Source organism: Camellia sinensis, chromosome 6, assembly GCF_055761805.1.
Source record: "Camellia sinensis isolate YWXY chromosome 6, ASM5576180v1, whole genome shotgun sequence".
In the NCBI taxonomy this organism is placed as follows: Eukaryota; Viridiplantae; Streptophyta; class Magnoliopsida; order Ericales; family Theaceae; genus Camellia; species Camellia sinensis.
Genome location: NC_138966.1, coordinates 154,501,791 through 154,515,727, shown reverse-complemented (window position 1 = coordinate 154,515,727; position 13,937 = coordinate 154,501,791).

Sequence of the window (13,937 nt, the reverse complement as noted above, 5' to 3'; positions counted from 1 at the left end):
GAGTTGTAGAATTCTATCTTGTATTCTTCGTAAAAGCCCCTGAAGATTTTGCCGTCGATTTGAGTACCATTGTCAGATATTTTGGCTTTGGGTATGCCGAATCGAGTAATGATATTCTGCCAGACGAATTTCTTAACATCTTTCTCCTTTATTGATGCCAGTGCTTCGGCCTCTACCCACTTTGTGAAGTAGTCTGTTGCTGCGAGAAAGAACTTTATGTTGCCTGGTGTTGTTAGAAGTGGTCCCACTATGTCCAGGCCCCATATTGTAAAGGGCCATGGGCTAGTTAATGGTAGAAGCTCTCTGGCTGGTGTAGCACGTCCGCGAGGGACCTCGCTACAGCTCGGACTCGATTTGTGTCACGGTTCTTAATCTGAACCAAAGAGTCCAAATCCGGCAAATCGTTTTGAGAAACAGATTTTTAGAAAAAGAAGTGCCAAACATGGACTGCTTTGCCAGATACAGAGTCGCCACCTAAATATTTTTTATGGGGGAATTTAGGAAACCCTGACTCGGTGCCGAAGGCCACATGTCCGTCATCACCGGAGTTGTCTCGGCTCGGGAGCTAGGGTACGATTGGGGAAGGTCAGCTATGAGCACCCCCTCTCGCCCCATCCGAAGATCGGCCTCTACTAACCGTGATATCCATTTTTGAAAACGTTATGTGTTCTTATTCCAATTATTAGCCTAGCGTTACTATATTATGTGCACAGCAAACAAGTATAGACTAGATTGCCTAATTTGGAAATAAGCATTGCATATCCGTTTGTCATGGGAAACGTTTTGGATTTTGCTACTCGCGAGTAGGCTAAAACACGAATTTCAACGAGCTATACCAACTCAAGCAATCTAACCTTCACCCACAGGCATTCAAACAGTTTATAACACATAAGCATCTAGCCACATGGTAAGCATGCCGTCATGATAGCATTCACACGCATGCGATATGCTAAAGCGTAAATACTTACAATGTACTCCAAGCCAAAACAATAAACTGGTTAGCAAACATGCGTGATCCTAGTTCATGTCAAGTTGACTAAAGCAACATATGCAAGATGCAATTAGAGTAGGCTCGACTAACCTAAACATGGCATGTGAAATGCAACCAATTGATGCACGTATTCAATTTGGAATTGAAATACAGATGCAGTTAGCGTGATGTACCGAGCCCGGTGCATGCGAGACAAATGTATGGATGCACGCATGCATAGCATAAGGTATGCTAATTTAAACATGCCCTAATCAACCATCATAAGCAGGTAAATAAAAGGGAAGAAAGAAGTGGGGGTTGGAAGACATTCACACACTTACCCACACTTATTACAGATTCGTCCTCGCTCGGAGGGACCAAAAGAATAATACAGATAATTAACCTACGAGCTAATTAATTATTACAAATTACCTAATTAGTTAACAAACTAACTAGGCTAGTAAAACAGTAAACTGCCTCAGGAAGAGAGCCCAATGCAATGCATGCTCGGGTCTTGCTCGGAAGTGCATCGCCATGCATAGGTTACCTCAGTTTTCCTTTCTTTACTCCTCTGGGGGCTGCCAAAACCTCAGGATTGCTTATCTGGATACTGGGGAATGCCATCGGCTGGGTAGAATGCCCACCGGCAGTGGTATGTGACCACCGGCCATTGGTGAAACCATCGGCAGAGGGAGGGTTGCCGGTCGGCACTTAGAACTGCCGGTCGGCAGAAAGCTCCTGCAGAATCTGCAATTGGCAGCAACAGAGGGCAAGGCAGAGCATGGCAATACAATTCAAGGCATATATGCACCAATCATGTCCCTTATCATGTTAATGACTCAAAGGGACATGCTCCTTGGTTCTCGGACCATCAATCGCGCATTTCCATGTGTGATGGCCCAAAGGACCAAGTGTGCACATTTTGATGTCAAATGCAATGCAAACCAACAAACCAATGGGACTCGACCTCCATCATGACTTGGTCAAGAGGTAGAGCATGCATGCCAATGCAATGCAATGCAATCCTAATCATGCGAGCTAGCATGCAACATAGCAATGCAATGCGAGTGATGTACACTAGTCACACCAACTATGCAAACAAGCAAACAAGCATACAAGGCTTGAGATAGTGCAACCAACAAGTATGCAAGGCATAATGTGGGTGTTTAAGCATGTAAACAAACATGTGACTTCATTCAATCATGCAAGTTCAATTATGCAACAACTCACCAATATGCTTCAACATACAAGGTGTACATGCAACAAACAAAGAGATGGACTTAAACATGATTCGGGCAGCTCTAATTAGGCCCAAAACAGTGGCCAAAGTGACCAAAATAAAGGACTAAACACATACACACATGCACATGTTAAAGGGGCCAACACTTAGGCACAAATGGGACAACTCTCAAACACATTTGAAAGAGGGTAATCATGGACATATGGCATGCAAGGTAAGCATTGAAAATCATGTTAAGATGGTGCCAAACCAAGCAAACAAAATAGACTAAGCATGCAATAAATGGCCCAAGTACTTGAAGCAAGTCAAAGGGGCTTGAACCATGACCAAGTCAACCAAGCCTCACAAGGCTAAGAGGACTTAAAATAGGTTCAAGGCAGACCTAGACCATGCAAAGGGCCCCCCCTAGATGGCATCTAAGTGGCTCAAATTCAAAGGCACGTACGATGGCCAAAACATGGAATATGCTACACAAGCTTTCAAAGCATTAAAGAGGTGTCCAAGGCAAGCATACAAGCATGTCAAAGGGACTGAAATTGCATGAAAAATGGTCCCAACCCACTAAATTAAGGCAATGATACATGCTATACAATCACACACTTAAGGCCAACAAGCCAAAAATGCAAAGGGGCTATACAATGCATGCCATGGCCGACCCAAACAACTATTTACAGACCTCTAGCATGGTAAAATAAGCATAGAAGCTTCACAAAACTAGGCCTAAAACAAGCTAGAACAAAGGTTTACAACCTAAGGCATGTTAGGGCCTAAACATGGCATTACAAGGTAGGTATGCTAAGCATGCATGGCGTACCAAAACCAACAATAAACAGAGGCATATTATGATATAATAGGCACAAAAAACAGCCAAGGCATGGTCAATATGAGGCTTAGCTAGATGCTCCCTCAAGAGGCAAAAAATGGTCCATTTCAAGGACAATAAGGAGAGGGGGTGGCCCTCTCCTTCTTGGGACCTCAAGGCACCATCCTCACCTCTGAAATCCCTCAAGATTTCAGTGGTGAGGAGGCCCAAACACCAAGGTCTCGGAGCTCACTCAAAATAGCACAAAATGGGGCCTCTTAAGGCCTAAGAGGGGTCAAACACCTCCAAACCACAAAACACTCTAAACAAACTATTTAGAGGGCCTAAAAAAAGAACATTTTTATGTTATACACTAAGCACAAAAATAGCTCTAAGATAGGTAAAAAAACAATGCAAAAATGGGGAATAAAGGGACTAGTTTCTTACCCTTGAAGACCCCTTCAACAATGGTGGACCAGCAGCCTCTTTTAGGTTGAAACCAGCTCCAAAACCTCAAAACCAACCTCTTAGAACCTCAGTAGCTGAGGGAAGGTGAAACACTATGTGTTTGTGTGCAATAGTAAGACACAAACACACTTGAACACACACAAAGGTAAAAAGAGAGAGGTATAGAGATAGAATGTGTATCAATCCTAACCCTAGAACTCAAAACCCTAATATGGCTGTCTAAAATCTCTAAAGTGTCTAACCCTAAGCAAGGGAGGGAAGGGCTCCTCTTATAGAGCTTTTTGTCTTGTAAAGCTTACAAGACAAGCTTCTAAAGAGGGAGATCCCTCCATACACGTGTATGGAGGGGAGCCAAATGCAAGACAGCTGTAATAAAATATCTGCAAAAGCAGATGAACAATAGTCGGCTGCCCAAAAATGCCATTTTGGCAAAATGGAGTGCCGACCGGCAACAAAGAATGCCGACCGACAATATAGATTGCCGATGGCAGCAAAACACCAGCCGGTGGCCTCTGGCCATGGCCAGTGATGTGTGGGGATGCCTCACAAGGCATTCCCTGCCCCTCCAAGGCAAAACACAAGTGTTTGGTGCAAAACCAGACACTAAACAGTCAAGTTCGGAGATCCTGAGGCAAGGCGTGTAGCCGAGACCTCCGGGAACTCCAAACGAACACAAACAAGGGTAATCACCAAGTGTTCCAATGGTGACGTCCAAGTCTTGAGGACGGTCAAAAATGGGGTGTCTACAGTTGCCCCTCTTTGACAGAACTCAAAAGTCATAACAATGACGGGAGTGAATGTCAAAGCCCAGAGACGACCTATTTTTGACAAGGCCGAAGACTTAGACAAACATGCAAGACAAATAAGGTATGCGCTCGAAGGCAGGGGCAAAATGCAAGACAATGCACGAAGCCGAGCATAACTTATGATCATGCAAAGAAAAACTGTAACGAAGCATAACATGTGACAGTTTTAAGCTAGCATACACCAAACTACACTACAATGCAGAAAGGATGTAAGAGAATTATGCAATTCTCGATACGTCTCACTCGGAGGATACAATACCTGTGCGGCTCGTCTGGTTGCACCAGCCTCAAATGAACCGTACATACAATATGGTGCCTGAAAAGAAAGCAAACTTAACAGGTACGATGTTATTAACAATATGTATGACAATGCAAAAATGGATGCAAAATGATATGCAATATATACAAAACAATGTATAAATAATGCAAAAGAAAATGCAATGTAATTGAAACAATGCAAACTATATGCAAAGCAATTGAATCTTATCCAATCGTGAGTGGTTCGGAACCACGCCTATGTCAAATAGATTGATGGAGGTAACAAGTCCGTCTACCATAGAACGGTCTACTGAACTATGAGTAATGTAAACGGACATAAGAACAAGTATTGGGTGGAATGACATAAGTGGGGAAACGACCCGCTGGGGAAAGGATAATGATCCTAATGCCGAATGCAAAAATTACACTACAATGTAATATATAATGGAAATGCTAGGGAAATGGCAATGGATATGGCATGCGGGCCAAACCAAATCTTGCTTAGGCAAGGCATGTACGCATACAAGCCACGTCTAACATAGAATGGTCCACTGAACTATGCTTCGACACGAGAAGTATGGGCACATACCAGACCAAGCTCAACAGGGAAAGGCGCAAGCCATAAATGGAGGGCGATGCAATGAACGCATGCAATCTACAATGCAATGGATATGGCGCGCGGGCCAAACCAAATCTTGCCTAGGAAAGGCATGTACACATACGAGCCATGTCTAACATAGAACGGTCCACTGAACTATGCTTCGTCACGAGAAGTATGGGCACATACCAGACCAAGCTCAATCATGGAAAGGCGCGAGCCATAGATGGAAGTGATGCAGTGAATGCATGTAAGCTATAATACGATAGAAATGGATACAATGGATATGGCACGTGGGCCAAACCAAATCTTGCCTGGGGAAAGGCATGTACACGTACAAGCCGCGTCTAACATAGAACGGTCCACTGAACTATGTTTCGATGTGAGAAGTATGGGCACATACCAGACCAAGCTCAACATGGAAAGGCGTAAGCCGTAGATGGAAGGTGCTGCAATGAATGCATGCAATCTACAATGCAATATCTACAAATATGCAATGGAATGGATATTTACAAACATGCAATGAAATTGAAAAATGCAACTATTTATTTTGTTTTGTTTTTGTTTTTGGAATGCAAATGATGTATGAAATGCATGATGCATGGAATGCGCGACAACACGCGGCTTAAGATATGCACGGCAATGCAAATGAACTGCACACATTAATGCGCCGAAGGTTTTGCACCTTCCAAGGATTTAAGGTCTCCTAGACCGTTGAATGTACAAACACCGAAGGACTTGCACCTTCTGAGGATTTAAGGTCTCCTAGACCGTTGAATGTACCAACACCAAAGGACTTGCACCTTCTGAGGATTTAAGGTCTCCTAGACCGTTGAATGTACAAACACCGAAGGACTTGCACCTTCTGAGGATTTAAGGTCTCCTAGACCGTTGAATGGACAAACACCGAAGGACTTGCACCTTCTGAGGACTTAAGGTCTCCTAGACCGTTGAATGGACAAACACCGAAAGACTTGCACCTTCTGAGAATTTAAGGTCTCCTAGACCATTGAATGGACAAACACCGAAGGACTTGCACCTTCTGAGGATTTAAGGTCTCCTAGACCGTGTATACCTGTGCGGCTCGTCTGGTTGCACCAGCCTCAAAAGAACCGTACATACAATATCGTGCCTGGAAAGAAAACAAACTTTACAGGTACAATGTGATTAACAATATGCGTATTAATGTACTTAGAAATGCGTGACAACGCAAAGCAAGTGGGAAGCATAACAATACGGTGAAGGCACAGACATGTAAGTGGAGCACGCGGTCTACGCAGGCAACGAATTTGATCATAGGCATGCGGTCTACGCAGGCAATGAAATTGAACATAAGCATGCGGTCTACGCAAGCCAAAACCTGCGGTCTGCGCAGGTAATGAAATTGAACAAATATGCGGTCTACGCAAGCAATACATGCGGTCTACGCAGGTAATGAATTTGAACAATCATGCGGTCTACGCAAGCAAAACATGCGGTCTACGCAGGTAATGAATTTGAACAATTATGCGGTCTACACAAGCAAAACATGCGGTCTACGCAGGTAATGAATTGAATAAATATGCGGTCTACGCAAGCAAAACATGTGGTCTACGTAGGTAATGAATTGAATAAATATGCGGTCTACGCAAGCAAAACATGCGGTCTACGCAGGTAATGAAATTGAACAATCATGCGGTCTACGCAAGCAAAATATGCGGTCTACACAAGTAATAAAATTGAACAATCATGCGGTCTACGCAAGCAAAACATGCGGTCTACGCAAGTAATAAAATTTGAACAAACATGCGGTCTACGCAAGCAAAACATGTGGTCTACGCAGGTAATAAAATTGAACAATCATGCGGTCTACGCAAGCAATACATGCGGTCTACGCAGGTAATGAATTTAACAAACATGTGGTCTACGCAAGTAATGAAATTGATTACAAACATGCGGTCTACGCAGGTAATGGAATTAACATGCGGTCAACGCAAGTAATGAAATTGATTATAAACATGCGGTCTACGCAGGTAATGTAATTAACATGCGGTCTACGCAAGTAATGAAATTTGAACAAACATGCGGTCTACGCAAGCAAAACATGCGGTCTACGCAAGTAATGAATTTAACAAACATGCGGTCTACGCAAGCAAAACATGCGGTCTACGCAAGTAATGAAATTTGAACAAACATGCAAAATGCAATGAGATGCGCAAAATAGCGCGATGGAATGCAATGCACAAAACAGTGCGATACGCTAAACAGCACGATCGATATGCAATGCACAAAACAGTGCGATTGATTTTGAAATGCACAAAACAGTGCGATAGATTTTGAAATGCACAAAACAGTGCGATTGATTTGAAATGCACAAAACAGTGCGATAGGTTTTGAAATGCACAAAACAGTGCGATTGATTTGAAATGCACAAAACAGTGCGATTAATTTGAAATGCACAAAACAGTGCGATTGATTTGAAATGCACCAAACAGTGTGATTGATTTGAAATGCACAAAACAGTGCGATTGATTTGAAATGCACAAAGCAGTGCGATTGATTTGAGGCATAGGGCGGCAACTTTTGAGTTTCGTAAAAGCCAAAAGGATACGGAAAGGATACATCTTGCACGAACTCGAGTGCCACGCACAGAAGACACGACCCTAGGTCACAACGGGGGCCGGTTGAGTGTCGGGGATGCACTGTTTTGCACTGTTTTGAGCACTAAAGGCCCTGAACCCCACAAATAGCTCAAACAAGGGTGTAGGAAGCTCCAAAATCACTGTAGGAGACCACCGGATGTCCACCGGCCATCAGAATACATCACCGGCCGTCCACCGGCCATCATTCAATTCCATCGGCACAATATTTTGCCGACCGGCAAAGAGTGTGGCCGACCGGCAAAGAATTGCTGTATCGGGGCAGTTCTGTCATTTCGGCACGGGTCTTTTAAAATAGGGTTTCTAACCCTATTTTCTTACTTCTCCTTGGTCGAAAAACGCCTCTCTCTCCCTCTAGAGTGTTTTCCTCCCTTGATTCTCTCATTTCCGTGCGTTCTAGCTCCCATTTCGTCGTTTGATTCGCGATCTCCTTCGCGTTTCGGACATTTTTAACCGAACGAAACTTCGTTTCGGTGTTTGTTTCTTGATTTTCGCCACTCGGGGCTTGTTTCCCTCGAGTTTTTTCTCGATATCCATACCTTTTCCGTACTCCAGCTTTTCCGGCCTTTTCCGACCCTCTCGGGGTTTGACTTTTCGGTTGACTTTCCACATTTTCGCCCGGTTTTCCTTTTTCGGCTATTTTCTCACCATTTTTGACATGGCCGACGATATTCCACAGGGCGGGACTCTCCCGGATCACGAGATGGATCCCGGGGTTGAGCTTCTCCCGCTGAGCGTCCGCCCGTTCGACCCGGCGACCTATCGGCCGGCGATTCATGTGCTACCTCCTGACGGACTTCGCCAGTTTCGGAGCTTCGAGAGGCACGTGCCACCCGAGCTATTACTGCGTGAGCCTACCTCCCACCTATCCTTCGGCGCTTCCGAGGTAACTCTCTTTTCTCTACTTTACTTTCTGCAATGTAGGATACGAAACTGTCGTAGCTGGTTGTGCTCTTTAACTGCTTTAGCTCAAATACCCTGTATACTGTAGTTGATTGTAAACATACGTGCAACTGATATCTGTTTGGGATTGACACATGCACACACACTGCACTGGCTCTGAATCACCCAAACACACGGCGCACACTGTATTTCACTGCATACACACTGGCACCCAGTATTTGCTTGAGTCTGAAAATATGCACACATGATATATTGTACTGAACCACTCGAATACGCTGACGCATCACACGTTGTAGTTCACTGTAAGCACACCGGCACCCGGTATTTGTTTGAATCTGAAAACATGCACACATGTTGTATACCTATATGCTTCTTAGAACTGCATTTTAAATGTTGCTTCGCAATTATTGTTTTTTTTGTGTTTATAAGGGGATTCCCATACCATCTGTGGGTATGGGAACACCGGCGCTCGGGACTGGTATGCCGAGCTTCCCGACGCGGTTCGCCACATCGTGGACCAGGCGGGCTTCGGCGCTTTCTGCAGGGGACTATCCAGACTCACGACCTGCAGGCCCTTGCTCGCTGCTCTAGTGGAGAGGTGGTGGGACACCACCGACTCGTTCCATTTGTCTGCGACGGGAGACATGACGATGACTCCCTATGATTTCTCGATGCTCACAGGCATCGGGGTAGGGGGTGATCCGATCCCCTTTGATACTGACATGGGCGAGTGGACTGCCGCTCAGATCTATCTGCTTGGTGAGGTGCCACCCCTCGCCCGTCCAGGCTTTGTTCGTTACTCCTGGTTCGAGGTGTAGTTTAGGGTCTAGCCCGCGCTGGTGGAGGAGGCGCAGATGACTCAGGAGGCCGTGGAGAGGTATGCACGCGGCTTTCTCATGTTCCTGCTGGGGACGACCATTTTCGCCGACCGGGCGAACACCATGCCCCTCTGCCTGCTTAGTGCTTTGGTGGACGTCAGGCAGATCTTGCACTATGATTGGGGTGGCGCCGCTCTGGCCACACTCTACGGGTATATGAGCTCGGCTTCCCGTGGCAGCGGACAGTTGGTCGGAGGCTACTGGCGTGCTTGGGAGATACGTTTCTTTCCCGCTTTTCATTTCTGCTTTTCTATCTTCTGTACTTTGTACTGTATTCTGTATTGTACATACTGTAGTCTGCTTTTCACTAACTGTATACTGTGCACGCGGCACACACATACACTCTGCTTTGCACTGACTGTACACTGCTCACACTGTACACAATATACTGTCTGCGCAACACACTGTACAACATGTGGCCCTATTATTCTCTTTTTATCTTGCATTCCGCTCTTATCTGATAATCATATTGATGTTTTCTCTACAGTTGTGGGTTTACGCCTACTTTCCCAGGCTTGCACCCGTGCCAGACACGGTGACTCCCCTCGTCGTCCCGTTCTCGCGACGCTTTGACGGGAGATGCGTGCGAAGGCCATGAGAGACATTTAGCTTCTTTCGCTGCTACTTCGACACTATCACCCCTGCCGAGTTATGTTTTATTTCAGAATTTATCTAAGCTTTGCTTTTCACTGCATACTTCAATAACGATAGATAACAAACTGTATGTCACTTTCAGATCACTTGGCAGCCTTGGGCTCTGTTGCCGGCGACGATGCGGGATCGATTTGTCGGCGCTGAGGAGACCTCGCGTTTCCGGATCTTACTGGAGGGCCCGATCTGTCGAGCTTGGTACCTGGGTGAGCGTTTCCTACGCCAGACCCTAGGGTTACCGGAGCAGATAGTCTCGGTTCACCCTCCTGAGGACATGAGGGAGACCGAGAGACTCACTACCGAGCAGATGGCCGATTATACTATCGGTTGGGAGGCGACCCGCTTCAGAGGCATCGACGACTACCGAGAGTACGTGCAGACGTACATTATGCGGTCTCTGAGCGGCGGCCGTCGAGCTGAGGGAGCCAGGCCCGTGGCGCCAGCAGCTAGGGCAGGAGCGGGAGCTGGAGCAGGAGCATCGAGGAGGGCTCGAGTCCATGGCAGGGGCGGAGTTCAGGGAGGACGGGGGACCGGTTGGCCTACTCTGCCCACTTTACTGACATACAGAGGGCAGGATATGGCGACCTACCAGATCCCCTTTGCTCCTCCCCCGGCTGGTCATGAGTTAGCCGGCATCCCCGACTTGCCTCCGGTATGTATTACTCCATTTTGCATCTTGCATTGGCATTTTATTTCAGTTTGTTTGATATTCCACGGAATACTGATATATCTTGTACTTTTGCAGGCGTCTTCCGAGTACACCCGGCAGTCCGTGGAGCTGAATGCCTCCATGATGGGGATGCTGCAGCGGACCTTTGACCTCCTGGCCCTCTACAGCATTTCGGTATGTTCTTCTGATCACGGCCTCAAATCACTCACAAGCTGGTTCACGTAATCTGATGCACAACACAACACCTGACACACTGATCTCACAACGCCTGATACACTGCATACACTGCATTCTGCACTGTACTCTACACTGATAAACTGCTTACGGCATTCATACATCGTACTCATACGCCGCATTCTACACTGATAAACTGTCCACAGTATTCACACACTGTACTCATACGCTGCATTCTGTACTGATAGATTATCCACAGTATTCACACACTGTATTCATACACTGCATTCTGCACTGATAAACTGTCCACAGTATTCTGATGTATTTGCCTTTTATGTACTTTTTCAGCCTCCCTTCCAGATTCCCGTGGTAGGAGGTGCTCCAGCTGGACCTTCCGTCCCCGCCCGAAGGAGAGATGAGGAGGGCAGAGTATTCCCCCGCACCAAGGCGGGGCGCACTTATGTCAGGAGTAGTTCGCGGGCTCCCGTCCCTGATGATGACGATGATGATGATGACGAGTCAGAGTCGGAGGCAGAGTCGGAGGCGGAGTCATCGGAGGAGGAGACCGGAGGTGGCACTAGCTCGGGCTCTAACGACGATGCTGATGATGCTCCTGGACCTTTGTCCAGGAAGAGGACTAGGACAGACCGATAGCCCTCGGAGTCGCTTGACATGGATACAGATTTTTGTTGTTTTTCTTCTTTTTGTACTTTTCCCTTTTGTTGGTAGTCAGGATACTTTGTATTGCCGTAGGCAGATTTTGTTTCCAAAACTTGTGTACTTGAAAAGATGATGAAATGAAACAGGCTTTTTATCTGAAAAAGTGTTTACATCCGTATATCTTTACATTTCATACTTTGCATTGCATCACACCATGTTACACCTCAATGTAAATGAAATATGATTAGTTGTCTAAAAATTGAACACTTGCACTGTGATAATCAGATAACTAAACAGCCAACAGCAAAATAGCCCAAGCAACCCACTGCCTGATTCTGGACACACAGCCCTTACTCTGCTGGGGATTAATCTGCATACAGCCCATAACACAGCATTCGGTTCATTCTGCACACAGCAAATCCTGAGTGAATGGCCCAATCTGACAAGACGGAGCTCAAAGATGGAACCGGTTGAAGTTGAAGCACGCTCAAATATAGAGAATGGCACAGCATTCTGAGTATAGACGATTTTTGAAATTAAATAAGGATTTTTCAAACCGGGGTATTGAGCCTACAACTGAACACAGCGGGGAGGACTCAAACAAAAGGGTATGCGACCTAAACACAACGAGACACGCTCGGGAAAGACTGAAAACAAAAGGCGAGACCGACAAATCGAAAAGACAAGACATACGGACGCGTCAACGAAGACGAGGGACCTCAGATCACGAGGAGCCAGTTTCTCTGGGTATCGTTTCCCACCCTTTTCTCATTTGTGATTCTCCCATCACTCGGCCCTCAGGCTCGTTTTTTCTCTTAAAACCCTTTTTCCTCACTTTTCTCTTAACTTACACCTCTCTATTCTTTATTCCCTCATTTTTTGTCCCTCCCGAAGGTGATTGACGGATAAATAGGAAGGTGTGGGTTCATGCTCAACACCGTTAGCTCACGGCTATTTCTTTTGGTGGGTAGAGTGCCCTTCTGGCAAGTATGTTGACGACCGGGGGGGGGGGGACAGAACGCCTGGCTCAACTGTGCCCTTAGTTCATCACTTTGACCATTTTTGTTTTTTGCTTTCTACTAAAACAGTTTTGATCAAAATGAGAGTTGGATTAACGTACTTGTTTGATTTTTGATTTGAAGACCATGCAAGTCAGGCTGTAAGCACTGAAAATTTTCCTTTTTGGGTCCAAGACAACGGTCCAGTTTTGGAAAATGGAATAGTTTTCGAGAAAATAGTCAACCTCAGTAAAAATTTTCAAAAACTATTTTGCAAATAGTCAATGCTCAACGAGCATGGAACTTACTCTTTGAGACGCGCAACCTCGGATCGGAGGCAATGGAAAATTGCCCCTGGCTTAAAGGGGGTGGATGGCAACGGAAAGTTGCCCCTGGTTTGAATGGCGGCTCACGATGACTCGTGGCAACGGAAAGTTGCCCCTTGTTTGGATGGTGCCGCAGCAGTCCGCAAACAGTCTTCATTGGCGGTGGTCGAGCTCTTGGACACAGAGATGACGAAGACGGTCACAACAAATATATGGACACAGTCGCCTTGGAAAGCGTTGGCGACTGGACTTTGGGATGAAATCGAAACCATTGTTTGGACTGAGACGCTATGAAAGCGTTGGGGGCTGGACTTCATGATGAAGTTGCCTACGTATTCCAAACATGGGAATCAAGCCTTACGTAGTTCCGGTTAAGGTACACTCGGGTATTTTAACCTTCACTTTTCAGGCTCTAACTTTTGCCAAGGCACCCAATGCGGGTTTTCGACCTTGCGAGCTTCTTTTTATTTTCCTCTTTTTTTTTGTTTGTTCATTTCTTTTCCTTTTCTTTTTCGCACTTTTTTTTTCTTTTCTTTTCTTTTTTGTATATTTTTTGCTTGTATTTTTCTCTTGCTCTAACTTTTGCCTGGGTCGCCCTTCCGGGTTTTCGGCCCAGCGAGCCTCTCACAGGGTAAAAGTGTAACAAGTCCATGCCAAATGGTTTTTGAAGTTGAAGCCTCTCTGTATCTAGGAGAACGGCTGTTGCAATGATTTGCAGAATAATCCATCATGGTTGCTCCACGGGCTTCTTTTGGTGAGATCTAATCTTTTTGATTCGGCTTTAGTGCCTCTTGTTTGAGGGCTGCTTCAAAACTGGCCACATGGGACTCCTCTGACGGTTGACCGTTGAACGTTCTGAACGGGTTCAAGGTTTGAAAACGAACGGGTTGAATCTT